Raw genomic sequence first — 14,569 nt, 5'->3', positions numbered from 1 at the left:
TGGAAGCTGCCTAGTGCTTCACCTTGCTTTACGCCTGGTGTAAACGAACGTTCCACCCTGGCCTCACCCGTTAGCTCGTTCGTGACGTTTCCGTGTGGCTTGATGTCCGATGCTCTGCTCCGGGATGCGCTGGTTGTGAGGTTGGACGTAGCGTGGCTTCTGGTACTTGGGGTTACGTACACGCCAGTCCCGGGCTCGTAAAACCGTGGGGCTTTCTAGGTCAGCGCCTTGAACTGACAAACGGTCCGTTCTCTCTAGGACAGCGCCTTGAGATCACGACTGGCCTACTCTCTAGGACAGCGCCTTGAAATAATAACCGGCCTACGCTTGCCCTTTCTGGCTCGTAACACTCGGGGTCTGGGACACACGCCGGTCCCGGGCTCGTAGAACCGTTGGGTCTCTCTAGGACAGCGCCTTGAAATGACCACCGGCCTGTTCTCTCTAGGACAGCGCCTTGAGATGACAATTGGCCTGTTCACTCTAGGACAGCGCCTTGAAATGATAACCTGCCTACGGCTCTCGCCCCGAGTTCACGATCTCTTGTCGCAGGACTTCACTGCTCGACTCTGAGGGACACGCCAGGCGCAATGCGAGGCTTTAGTCGTACAGGAGTAGGAACAGTTCGCCTTGACTTAGCCGTGTGATGCCCTCTGGACCTCAGCTACCTGTGTCTCAATTCGGAGATTCCTGATGATCCAATCCCGAACGTCTCGACGTAGCGATCTTGCTCCTTGTAGGCTCCCACGGCGCTGCTTCCGACGACTTGACTTGTGTTTTCACTTGTAGATTACTTGGCACTGATTGACTGACTTATTCACTTTGCTATCTTGACTGATCTTGACGGATTGATTCCTTGTGATCGACTGATCCAGTTGCCAGCGCCCGGCGGCTTTATATAGGGCCTCCGGGTACCGTTATGTCCCTCGTGCGCTCTGCCCGCGGCATCTCTCCACTCCGGGTCCAAAGTCCGTGGTCCCTGTTTGACCCACTTGTTCTTCACGCAGGGCCTTAAATTGTAGTTCTGCTCGTTGCTGCCGTCCCGCGGATTCTTATGTTGCATGTGGCACGCCTGTGTGCCGCTCGGTTGCTGAGATGTGGCACTTGTCCTCCTGGTCCAAAGTTCACGGCAGAGTCCAAAGTCCGGTGCAGTTCCGTTATTTCCTTTTGCACACACGGAACTTTGGCTCTGCCCGCGAAGTCTCCACTCTCTCACTCTCCGCCATGACTCTCCAAACTCTCTTGTCAGAGTTCTCTCTCTCGACCTCGAAGTCTCCAAACTCTCACTCTACACTTCTCGGTCTCCAAACTCTCTCTCTCCGCCGCGCCGCTACTACGGTAACTCGCCGTAACTGGTAAGCGGCCGGCCATCCGTTATTTTAGCTGCTGCTATTTGTGTTGAGTTATTCAACTCCTCACAGTATGTTAATAGAATATCCATCCTCTCCATGACAAAATAGTAAAGGATATTGTAAACTATCATATGAGCGATGGATTTCACTTATGCGCTGAAGTTTGTTTTCATAACTTTCAAAAACAATGTCTCTCTTTTGAAATTGTTCGCCAATTAATACCAAAGCAACTTCTTTGGCTGCAGGAGCATTATAGCGGCCTTTATAAGCATCAGCTGGTTTTTTTTCAGCGTGAATAACCATTTTAAAATCCTGACAATTTTTTTGAACTTTTTGTAGTGCAGTTTTGAACCCTTTAATATATGGATTACAATTGTGCAGCATTATTTGGAGAGCCTATACCAAGTCATGTTTAACGTCAGAATAATGTTTTCTCCTTAAATTAACTTCTGTTTCATCCTCGCCAACAAAATAAATTTGCAAAAACTCAGCTTCCTTTTGAGGAGCCGGCAAGAGGCTACCAACCAAGTGATACACTTGACCTTGAACTTTAAATGTAGGCATGAACCTATCTTTGACAATTTTCGTACTACCAAATGACGTCATTTGAAAGCAATTGTTGTACTTTCTTATAAACGCCATGAAGTGATTATGGTCAGGATGACTACCCATTATCAAGCTATTTAGGGGCTCTGGTAAATTTTTCTAAGAAGGAAGTTTAACTTTTCCTTCTTTACAACATATACCTTTAGGCTCATTTTTCCATTTTAAAGCTCCACAAAATCCGCACTTCTTGTCCATCGCCCCTAATTGAACATACTTATCAGTGTCATAGTCTATCGCAGCATTATAATGAAATGCTGAATTTTCTTTTATTTCCCAAGACGCGGCAGCTTCTACAGTTTCTGATTCATTTGCATTTGCACCTACAGCTTTTACGTTTTCTTATTCATTTGCGAGTCTTTTATTTTTAGCCTTTTCACGATACTTTTGTGATGCAGTCTTTGATATTTTTTTAGCTGTTCGGTCAGAAAATCGGACTCGCCTTTTTTTTGTTTTTTTGGGGGTGGGTGGAAGATAAAATTCGCTTGGAGAAGGAGAATTCGTGTTTTGCCTGTCTTCTAGTGGAACTAACACATCAAAATGTCCATTGGAAGGATCGCCACTAAAACGCAGTCTTTTAATAGGACTCCCTTCTGTTCCAAAGTGGGTAAGAAAATTTCCATTGTAGTAGATTTCAATAAAAATTGGGTACAATTCCCCTGCAGCCATTAACTCAGAAGTACCACCATAAGTGTGAGGGAGCATCATTTCACGTTCATAATCTAAAGGATTGTCATAAATGTTTCCTTCAGAATTAACCGTATAATTAGCGAAATGATTCCACCGTCCCACAACACTCCTAACTATGGCCTGGCGTATTTTAGCAGACAAACTTTCATTTCCATTTAAAATGTAGGAAAGTGCATTAAGTAGGCAAGCTCCATCGCCTGTTATTGAAACTATGGAGTGAGGGACTAATACACCGTCTATCCTTAGGTTTTCAATATGCATATTAACCGTATCAAATTCTATCGCAGCATTATTGTGTCGTGCAGTTTCAACGTTTTCTGCCTGATTTGTTAGTCTATTATTTTCAACATTTTCACAATACATTTGTAGTGCAGTCTTTAATTTTTTTCCCCTAATTCGGTCAGAAGATCGGACTCGCCTCCTTTTGGTTTTTTTTGGGGTGGGTGGAAGATAAAATTCGCTTGGAGAAGGAGAATTCGTGTCTTCTAGTGGAACTAACACATCAAAATGTCCATTGGAGAGATCGCCACTAAACCGCAGTCTTTTTATAGGACTCCCTTCTGTTCCAAAGTGGGTAAGAAAATTTCCATTGTAGTAGATTTCAATAAAAATTGGGTACAATTCCCCTGCAGCCATTAACTCGGAAGTAGCACCATAAGTGTGAGGGCGCATCATTTCACGTTCATAATCTAAAGGATTGTCATAAATGTTTCCTTTAGAATTAACCGTATAATTTGCGAAATGATTCCACCGGCCCACAACACTCCTAACTATGGCCTGTCGTATTTTAGCAGACAAACTTTCATTTCCATTTAAAATGTAGGAAAGTGCATTAAATAGGCAGGCCCCATCGCCTGTTATTGAAATTATGGAGTGAGGGACTAATACACCATCTATCTTTAGGTTTTCAATAGCCATATTGATAACTTAATTAAAAGTTAAACTTCAAAAATTTTCGATTATAAAATTATTTGTTAAAAACTAACGTAAATTGCAATACATAGAAGTTCACTACGAATGCAAAAGTAAAATTAAATTTGCATTCAGCCTGTAAAATACAGACCGTAGTAAACTTCCGAAAATCGCAATACATAAATGCAATTAAGTTGACAACGAATGCAAAAAAAACTTTAGTTTGCATTCAGCCTGCAAAATACAGACTGTAGAAAACTTATAGTCAGCATATATGTTTTGTTAGAAACTATTGAAAATTGCCATACATAGAAGTTCACTACGAATGCAAAAGTAAAATTAAGTTTGCATTCAGCCTGCAAAATACACCGCAGTAAACAGGGCCGGCAAGCCCTCTCACACCTCTCCAAAGGACTTCCGTCCAATAAGTCTCTCCTCCTTCTTGTTAAAGACCCTGGAAAGGCTAATTGACACACACATCAGACTAACTATCAACCCTAGTTTACTCTCAAATGCACAACATGCGTACCGTAAAGGCAGATCAACAGATACTGCCCTTCACTCCCTAGTATCGTATATAGAGAGAGGGTTCCATAACAAGGAATACTCCCTGGCAGCCTTTCTAGACATAGAAGGCGCTTTCAACAATGTCACCCCAACGGCTATCACTGGCGCTATGACGGAACTAGGCATTGAGCGTCCTATAGTGGGACTCATTCACACCATACTCACCAGTAGGGTAGTGTACTCCACTATGGGATCAGCACAATCGACTAGGAACGTTAGTAGAGGAACACCGCAAGGCGGTGTACTTTCCCCTCTGCTATGGGTTATAGTTGTTAATAAACTTCTATTACTTCTAGAGGAAGCGGGATCAAAAGTGGTGGCCTATGCGGACGACGTGGTTATCCTAATGCAAGGAAAATTTCCTCAAACGCTATGTAACCTGATGGAGACAGCCCTATCCTCACTCTCAAGGTGGACAGCGTGCTGCGGACTGGGTGTCAACCCAGAAAAGACAGAATTAGTTCTATTTACAAGGAAGTATAAGATACCAAGTCTAACTCTCCCAAAACTACTCCAAACTCGCCTTACTCTTAGCAACCAAGCAAAGTATTTAGGCGTCATCCTAGACAAGAAACTCCTCTGGGCAGAGAACATCGCGGACCGCACACGTAAAGCGGCCATAGCACTCTTTTCTTATAAAAAAGCTATAGGGAGAAAGTGGGGCTTCTCTCCCGTAATAGTTCACTGGCTATACACTGCAATAGTCAGACCCATACTCCTCTATGGAATCATCGTCTGGTGGCACTCCCTAGAAAAGTATTGCAACCTCAAGAATCTGAACAAGATCCAAAGAAGCGCAGAACTCTGCATAAGTGGGGCGCTTCGCACAACCGCCACTGAAGCATTGAATACAATTCTTGACCTAGAACCTCTAGACCTGCTTGCCAAAAGCTGGGCATCAGCGACGGCGCTGAGGCTCCGCGAAGCGTCGGCTTGGTCAACAGGTTCATCAGGTCACTCCCGTATACTTACAAACCAGCGTTATATACCACACATACCCACCCGCTCAGAATGGGACCACCTCCCTCACCAGATTGAGAACGCCGTCAACATATACACGGATGGCTCCAAGCTTAACTTGCAAACAGGAGGGGGAGTTTTCTCGCCTGAACTGGACATAAAAGTCTCCTTTCGACTACCAGATCACTGTAGTGTCTTCCAAGCGGAAGTGATGGCAATCCAGGAAGCCATGTCTTACCTGGATACAACAAAACACTGCAACACAGACATCTTCATATTTTCGGACAGTCAAGCAGCCCTCAGGGCCCTCGACTCCTACTCAACCAGCTCACTTACTATCTCTGAATGCCGCAAATCTCTGAACGAGATGGCCACTCATCTCAGAATCAGCCTCATTTGGGTGCCTGGACACCGTAACATTGAAGGCAACTGCATAGCGGACGAACTAGCAAGACAAGGAACAACCACCGACATCCTTCGCGATAAGGACACGGTGGGCATGCCCATAGCTACCTGCAAGCTTCTCCTCAAGCAAAGATTGTACACCCTCTCCAACAACCGTTGGAATACGATCCCAACATGCCACACCTCCAGGCTTACCTGGGGTAACTATAATCCGAAAAGAACCAAAACCCTCTTACAATGTAACAGGGCAGACATTTCCACCTTAATTAATGCCCTCACGGGCCACTGTCTTTTAGGGACACACGCGCGCAGGCTAGGACTCAGCAGCTACAACTACTGTCGCAGCTGTAAACAGATAGAAGAAGAGGAGAACATTGAACACCTCCTGTGCTTCTGCCCAGCACACAACCTCAAACGTTTTCAAACACTAGGAAGATACACGCTTCCAAACCTTGCAGCCATACAAGGCACCAGCATACCCAAACTGCTTTGTTTTCTGAAAAGAACCAACTGGTTCGAGAAACCCAATAACCCATGAGCTAGGGAAATGGATCTTTTCTGAGATCATATGGTATCACAAGGGGCCCATGGCGGCCTAAGTGAGGGGATTAGTTTATAATCCCCAACCATGCTCACCTAACCTAACCTAAACATATAATCAGCAAATTTAAGAAACAAACTGATTTTTTCAGACGAAGTTATTTGCTTTTTTTTAAAACAAACTACTAAAATCGCAATACATAAATGCAAGTAAGTTGACTACGAATGCAAAAATAACTTCAGTTTACATTCAGCCTGCAAAATACAGACTGTAGAAAACTTATAGTGAGCAATTATAGGGGGTTTCCCTAAACTGTTGAATTGCTGAATTGTTGCATTTTGGTCAGCTGTTAATCAGCTGTTCCATACAAAGTCAACTTTCAGAAATTTCAGCAATTCAACAGCCTCGGGGCTGTTGAAAATTTTGTTGAATTGCTGAAAAGCCAGAGTTGTCACCTTTATTTAAAAGTCGTGGCAACTCTGTAACATTTTAGTATCACCAGTACGCATTATTTATTTTAAAATCAACTTAGAAAGCATATTTGTGGTTCTTTTTACCTTGGTAACGCTTTTAGACAGTAACTAGCAATAACAAATCAAATTTTACATGCTTTAAGTTCCGTGAAACTTTTCAACAAATAACAGCTGTTTGAAAATTCAACAGGAACCATTTTGGGTCGTTCCCTTAATTGCTGAAATTTTTTGTTGAATTTTCAACAATTCAGCAATTCAACAGTTTAGGGAATCCCCCTTATGTTTTGTTAGAAACTATTGAAAATAGCAATACATAGAAGTTCACTACGAATGCAAAAGTAAAATTAAATTTGCATTCAGCCTGCAAAATACAGACCGCAGTAAACTTATAATCAGCAATTTAAGAAACAAACTGATTTTTTCAGACGAAGGCTTTTTTTTAAAACAAACTACTAAAGTCGCAATACATAAATGCAAGTAAGTTAACTACGAATGCAAAAATAACTTCAGTTTGCATTCAGCCTGCAAAATGCAGACTGTAGAAAACTTATAGTCAGCAATTTTACAACGTAATTGTTTTCTTAAAAGGTTTACTACAAATACGAATTTGTCAAAAATTTGTATTCAGCCTGCTAGAACAGACTGCAGTAAACTCTAAAATGATTTAAGGATTAGTTTAATACAAATGCAAACCTATAATGGAAAAATTTGCATTAGCCTTTAAAATGCAGGCCGTATATATCTTAGCACTACATACTAACCCGATGCTTACTACGAATGAGTATTTAGCCATCAACTAATTTTTCATCCAGTCTATACATATGTAAACAGACTGCAGTAAACTCTAGAGAAAATATAAGCAGCCACAAATAAATAGGTATATTAAAAAGAAGAATACTAATACATGTACAATGTACATTAGGGTGGTTTTTTTTTGTATGAAAAATTCTAAGGTCCTACTCTCACCCCCTTATACTTTGCGCATTGATGCATTTAAGACATACCAAAAAGAAAAAGTATAAAAAAATGCGATTTAGTGCTTGCGCATTGACCTTTAAGTTTATCACTCATACGAACTGTTGCCCTTGATCAAATATTTTAATTTTATATAGATGGCGTAGACTTGTCATTACTTATTGAGTCTAAACATAAAGGTAACCTTGTCACCTTTACAAACGGCTAAAGAAAAATAAAATCGCTATGGCAATATAAGTTCCAATATTTAAGGGAGTCGCACCACAAATGAAACAAATATTTTTTTTATTTATCGCCGTACAGGGTATTATAATTTCAGTCAAAAGTTTGCAACGCAATGAAGGAATGATATCCGACTATATATTCTTGATCAGCATCACCAGGAGAGTCGATCAAGCCATGTCCGTCTGTCTTTTCTTGTTAAGTCGCCTTATTCGTCAAAGGACGTACTCGAATTTCCTTGCTCTCCCATACGCTAACCAGCATTTTTTCAACAAGCTGAGCACTTTCAGATAAGAAACTTTGTTTCAGAGGAACTGTCCTGTAGACAGAGGTGCTCTCCATTTTGTTAACGATTATGAACGAAATCAAATATTTGACAAGTGTAGATATGGGAAAAGATTTGCCTACCCAAAACTCATACTGGCTTACGTGCCAGTTTGAGTAATTTTTTGGAAACTTTGAGACCATTGCGCAAGCCCTTAGACTTAATTTAAAATTTTTTGGATTTTAGTTTAAGTTATTTTGCTCAAATATCTTGTGTTTAAAAGGGTGAGATAAAAATTCCTTATAAAAAACCGTCCTAGTGTACATATGTATGTTTATAATTGGTTTGAGTGCAAATTAATAAACTAATTTATGATTTTTCTGCAGCTAACTACAGCCTGTATCAAGCAGGCTAAATGAAAGTTTTCATTTGTAGTAAACTGCGGAATATATGTATGTACATTAGGGCGGTTTTTTATAAGGAATTTTTATCTCACCCTTTTAAACACAAGATATGTGTGCAAAATAACTTAAACTAAAATCCAAAAAATTTTAAACTAAGTCTAAGGGCTTGCGCAATGGTCTCAAAGTTTCCAAAAAATTACTCATACTGGCACGTAAGCCAGTATGAGTTTTGGGTAGGCAAATCTTTTCCCATATCTACACTTGTCAAATATTTGATTTGATTGAGCAGCAGCATTCCTATTCAGCAGCAACACTGGCTTACAAAAAGGGACAGCAATAGAAAGAGGCAGCAAATTATATTTTTTTAACAGTTTTGGTTTTGTTATTGTACGCACTTTTGTAAGGCCACAAAACAAAAAGTCACAACCAAATTGAGAAAAGGAATAACAAAAAGAGAACTAAAAAATTACAAAAAAAACTGATCAAAATAAAAAGACGCACATTTGTAATTTTTTTTAATGTTTCATTTATTGAAACTGTTAAACTGTTAACTTAACTGTTTAAGGGCGAAATATGCCATGATTTTGGGGGGGGTAGGGCACCCATTCTTTCCAAATACTCCACCCTTGCAGTCAGGGCCCTTATATCCTGCTGAGCCTGCTGCAAGGAGGTGGTCAGGACTGCCACCTGATTGTGGACCTGTCCCTGCCGCTTCCAGTAACTTGGCCTCTGTTGCTGGGGAAGCCGGTGATCTGGCTGCGCTGCTGTGTAATGCGCATTTTGTTGCTGGATTGGCTGCTGTTGTTGTTGCTGCACTTGCTGCTGTTGTTGATTTTTCTGCTGTTGTTGTTGGTATGACTGCTGTTGTTGTTGTTGGTATGGCTGCTGTTGTTGTGGGTTTTGCTGCTGTTGTTGTTGCTGGACTTGGTGTTGAAAGTCCTGTTGCTGTTGCTGCATCTGTGGCGGTTGCTGGCCTAAATGGCGAAGTAGGGCCGCGTTTACCGCCCAGAGCCGGTAAATTTCCATTTGGAACTCGTTAGGTGGCGCCTGGCCACCCGCACGTCCGTCTTGTGCATCACCCATTTTTTAACTGACGAAAATCAAAGCGAGGATCAACTGCTTCTTTTCGCTTGCATATATGTATGCGTCGCCAACATATATTTGTCTCACTCACACCAGAGGTCAAATAGGCACAATTTTGTGTGTGTGAGCTTTTTGTTTTTTTTCTACTTATATTAGAAGAAGAAGAAACTCATCCAAACACACAAATGTGGTAAAAAGCTTTGGCACAACAATCTAATTCTGAGAAATGAAGTACTTTTGAACAAACATACATATATCCCAAATCATAGCATTACATAAATTGTCCAGTTAATTGAAACGCTTTATATGTAACTGTAAGGTATGCTATGCTTTCTATACCCAATGATAGCAACAATAGATACGATTTCGCTGATTTGAAACAAATTTTTAAAAATCTATATCAAAACTGAAATTGTTAAGAAAGTTTCGATAAACGTTTCAGTTATTTCTTTTGAGTGCATTGAAGGTAATGCATCTTCGGAAATAGTTCAATTTTATTTTTAGGACTGTCAAAGCTAATAAAATAAATTGGCAAATTAAATGGGAATTTTAATTTTTGAACGCTAAATTTACATTTAATATTTTAAACACATTGATGTGCATATTCTGTTTTTTAAGAATATTTTTAAGAATAGAGCTCAAAAACTCAAGCTGCTAAATTTTTTCGCAGCTAAATTTCTTCGAGTGTATAAACGTAAACAACGTTCGGCCGAATAGTCTTCCCGAAACATTGAAAATTTAGGAACAATGCATACACAGAGAGAATTTTTCATGAACGTTGCACTCAAATTGACAATTTTTTACTCTAAATATAACCAAGTACTCACTTTAAGTAAAAATACTCACTTTGAGTACACAATTTTAAAATAATATACCTTGGAATTAAGTCTTTTTCGAGATTTTTTTCTCGTACATGCCGACTTATCAATGTGTGTGTAAGTCGTTGCGTTTTTACATTTAAATGTGACGACTACAATTTTTCCCTTCCTTCCCCTTAAATACCCTCAAATGAATTATTTAAAATCAAAACAAAAATACCATATGAATTTAACAAATTAGCTACACATTTGGATTTAGAATTGCATCCAATAGATTATCCGTTCTGGTATCCAAATTGTACAAATTTTATCAAGTGTTTCTAATCCAGAAAAAAAACATTGGCCGCATCTCTTTCGCTTTAAATGACTCTCTCTCTCTGCTCACTACTCTCTCGCTCTGCTTTTGCTGACGTCCGTGAGTGCTGCGAAAAACAAAAACAATGTGCTGCCAAAGAGGCCCCCCGCACCCCGCGCAAACAAAAAGGATCATATAAAATCAACCGTGGGTCCAAAAAAAAAAAAAAAATACCTTTCTAATTGTATGGCATAGCTCCGGTGCGGAAAAATTAATTAAGTGCCCCAACCGGAAGTCGGTTGGGGCTCATCTTCTGGGCTTTCGAAGATTTCCACAAACAAAGCTTAAAAAAAAAATATCAACTTGTTTGGTTGAAAACTGTGGGAATGGTTGATGTTTTCTTCAACCAATTTTGCATTTTTCGAGAGTCCTGGGAGTCCTTAGGAGCCAAATTTTAAAAAATCCTTTCTTAGTGCACACCTCCTCTAACACACGATTCAGACCCGATTTTTTCCAGAATTTTAGGTCTTATGGTTTGGGCTGGGGGAACATGACGCAAATCGACATCTACTCCTTTATAGTAATACTCGATTATGTCAACCCCCAATATTTTTTATTAAATAAAAGATCTACTACTACTACTATGCAAATATAAATGTAGCATACATTTGTAATGACTTCAGAATATGTCAAATTAACATTAAACATATTAAAAGACAATATTTTTAAAACAATTTTTTTTAATAATTTAATAATAAAAATCTTAAGTGAAAACAAGAAATAAAAAATATACATTTTTTGTAAGTCGATTGTTTGATAAACGTTGATGTGGGACCTCCGAAAGTTGCAGTTGCGTAAGTTGCATAAATCTTAAACGACATAATATTTTTTAGTGGTGTTAATTTTTTGTAGTTTGTTTTACGCTTGCAGAGGGTATTATGATTTCAGTCAGAAGTTTGCAACGCAGTGAAGGAGACGTTTCCGACCCCATAAAGTATATATATATTCTTGATCAGCATCACTAGACGAGTCGATCTAGCCATGTCCGTCTGTCCGTCGGACCGTCTGTCAACTATACCTTATGGGTGCGTGTCATAACGCCCGGTGTCATAGCGCCCGCGGGCTCCGAAAGGGTCGGAAAAAAAATCGTCAAAAAATTCTAGCTTCGGTGTTTTTTTTAAATATTACCTTCTACTCTTGGAGATGTTAATTTTTAAATATTTCTGAATTTTGAATTAAATATTTATAAAATCTGACGACTATATTATATAGCTGCCATAGGAACGATCGGAAAATTTATGGAAAATAAATAGGAAATAAATTCAAGCTTCCTTGGTTTCTATTGTATTTTCTCTATATGACTCTTTTTTAATATTTCCGAATTTCAATTTTAATTTAATCAAAATCGGACGACCATAGGAACGATATAAAAATTAATGGGAAATTAATTGGAAACAAATTATAGCTCCGTTGATTTTTACTGTATTTTCTTGTACTCTAGGATATGATTTTTTTTAATATTTCGGAATTTCAAATTTCGGAATTTAACAAAAATTGGATGACTATATTATATAGCTGCCATAGGGAAGGATAGAAAAATTAATGTCAAAACAATACGAAATTTAAAATATTTGCGATTTGCAAGTTAATAGGAATGATCTGCAAAGGCATATACGCTTCGGCTGGCCGAAGCTAGCTTTCTTTCTTGTTTCGACCTAATTTGTAGGGGAGTGTAGGGTAATGTGACGAACTCGACGAATCTCACATATGACGTCACGACAAAAATTCCAAATAGATGTATTTACAGTAATATAAGTAAGAAGTCCCGTAATATGTTCATGAGGTAATTTTTTCTAAAATGGTGGTGCGCAAACTAGCAAACTTATTCAATTTATTTGTGTTTCAGTAGTGCCAGAGCGAAGATAGGTGAAAACAAGAAAGGAAGCTAGCTTCGGCCAGCCGAAGCTTATATACCCTTGCAGATCATTCCTATTAATTAACAAATCGCAAAAATGTTTAATTTTCTAATATTTCTCATTAATTTTCCGATCGTTCCTATGGCAGCTATATGATATAGTCGTCCGATTTAGATCAAATTAAAATTGAAATTCGGAAATATTTAAAAAGAGTCATATCCTAGAGTAGAAGATAATACAATAAAAACCAAAGAAGCTAGAATTTATTTCCTATTACTTTTCCATTAATTTTCCGATCGTTCCTATGGCAGCTATATGATATAGTCGTCCGATTTTGATTAAATTAAAATTGAAATTCGGAAATATTTAAAAAGAGTCATATCCTAGAGTAGAAGATAATACAATAAAAACCAAAGAAGCTAGAATTTATTTCCTATTACTTTTCCATTAATTTTCCGGTCGTTCCTATGGCAGCTATATGATATAGTAGTCCGATTTTTTAAATAATTAATTCGAAATTCAGAAATATTTAAAAAATAACATCCCCAAAAGTAGAAGGTAATATTTCAAAAAACACCGAAGCTAGAATTTTTTAAAGTTTTTTTTTTCCGATTGTTCCTATGGGAGCTATAAGATATAGTTGTCCGATCCGGTCGGCTCCGACATATATACTAACTGCAATAGAAAGAAGACTTTTGCGAAAGTTTTGTACCGATAGCTCAAAAACTGAGAGACTAGTTTGCGTAGAAAACAGACGGACAGACGGACATGGCTAGATCGACTCGTCTTGTGATGCTGATCAAGAATATATATACTTTATGGGGTCGGAAACGTCTCCTTCACTGCGTTGCAAACTTCTGACTGAAATCATAATACCCTCTGCAAGGGTATAAATATAACACAGGCCGACAAAATGTGACATGGGTCGGTGTCCAGGCCTGCCACCATTTTATTTCGATAAATGAGGCTTTTCTAAGCATAAGTTGCCACTACGCCTACAGTCCATCAGCTCTGGTATTTGCGGTATCTTTAATTTAAGAAAATCACAAATTTTCTTCGTCTTTTGGGATATATCTTCAAGAGTGGTCAACCAATTTTGGTATTCTTTTCGGAATTAAATAGTTACATGTCTCTTTTATACGGTCGTTTTGGAAAATTCAATCTAACTGAACCACAAGAGAAGGTGGGCGCATTTAAAATTTTAAAGTCACAGCAAAGTTTAAAAATCTTAATTTGTGAACAGCGTTTAAAAATTAAATAAAAATATTTTCTTCTACAATGCATTTTTGATCCAAAGACACCTTATGTCCCTAATTTTTAGGACACTCATCAGGTTTTTGTGTATTGTTTTGGAATTTTTAAAATTGTTTTTCTTACTTCCTTCACAGTGACGATTCACAAGCAGTGCCCAAACCTGTCACTATTTTACGTAACTCATAACTGTTTTTGAGCACAAGTGACCCTTGCTTTAAAAATATTTATACATGGGCGTAAGCTAAAAGCTGGAGGGGGATTACACTTCAAGCATTTCAGCCCCCAAAGATTAGTAGGCTACGCTCATGTGCTTATACTCAAAGCAAAACTACTTAGATCGTTTAGAATTATGATATTTAAAATTGTGACAGGTTTGGGCACTGTTTGTGAATCGTCACTGTGAAGGAAGTAAGAAAAACAATTTTAAAAATTCCAAAACAATACACAAAAACCTGATGAGTGTCCTAAAAATTAGGGACATAAGGTGTCTTTGGATCAAAAATGCATTGTAGAAGAAAATATTTTTATTTAATTTTTAAACGCTGTTCACAAATTAAGATTTTTAAACTTTGCTGTGACTTTAAAATTTTAAGTGCGCCCACCTTCTCTTGTGGTTCAGTTAGATTGAATTTTCCAAAACGACCGTATAAAAGAGACATGTAACTATTTAATTCCGAAAAGAATACCAAAATTGGTTGACCACTCTTGAAGATATATCCCAAAAGACGAAGAAAATTTGTGATTTTCTTAAATTAAAGATACCGCAAATACCAGAGCTGATGGACTGTAGGCGTAGTGGCAACTTATGCTTAGAAAAGCCTCATTTATCGAAATAAA

The 14,569-nt window shown here is 38.6% G+C and overlaps 1 protein-coding gene across 1 annotated transcript in view; it reads left to right on the top strand.

Annotated features, from left to right (window-relative positions):
* LOC108054920 (guanine nucleotide exchange factor DBS) overlaps positions 1-14,569 on the top strand; it is a 253,926-nt gene that overhangs the window by 165,319 nt on the left and 74,038 nt on the right. The window lies entirely within an intron of this gene.

This window comes from Drosophila takahashii, chromosome 2R, assembly GCF_030179915.1.
Source record: "Drosophila takahashii strain IR98-3 E-12201 chromosome 2R, DtakHiC1v2, whole genome shotgun sequence".
Taxonomy (NCBI): Eukaryota; Metazoa; Arthropoda; class Insecta; order Diptera; family Drosophilidae; genus Drosophila; species Drosophila takahashii.
Note: the sequence above shows the minus strand (reverse complement) of the source record. Positions and strands in the feature narration are given on the sequence as shown.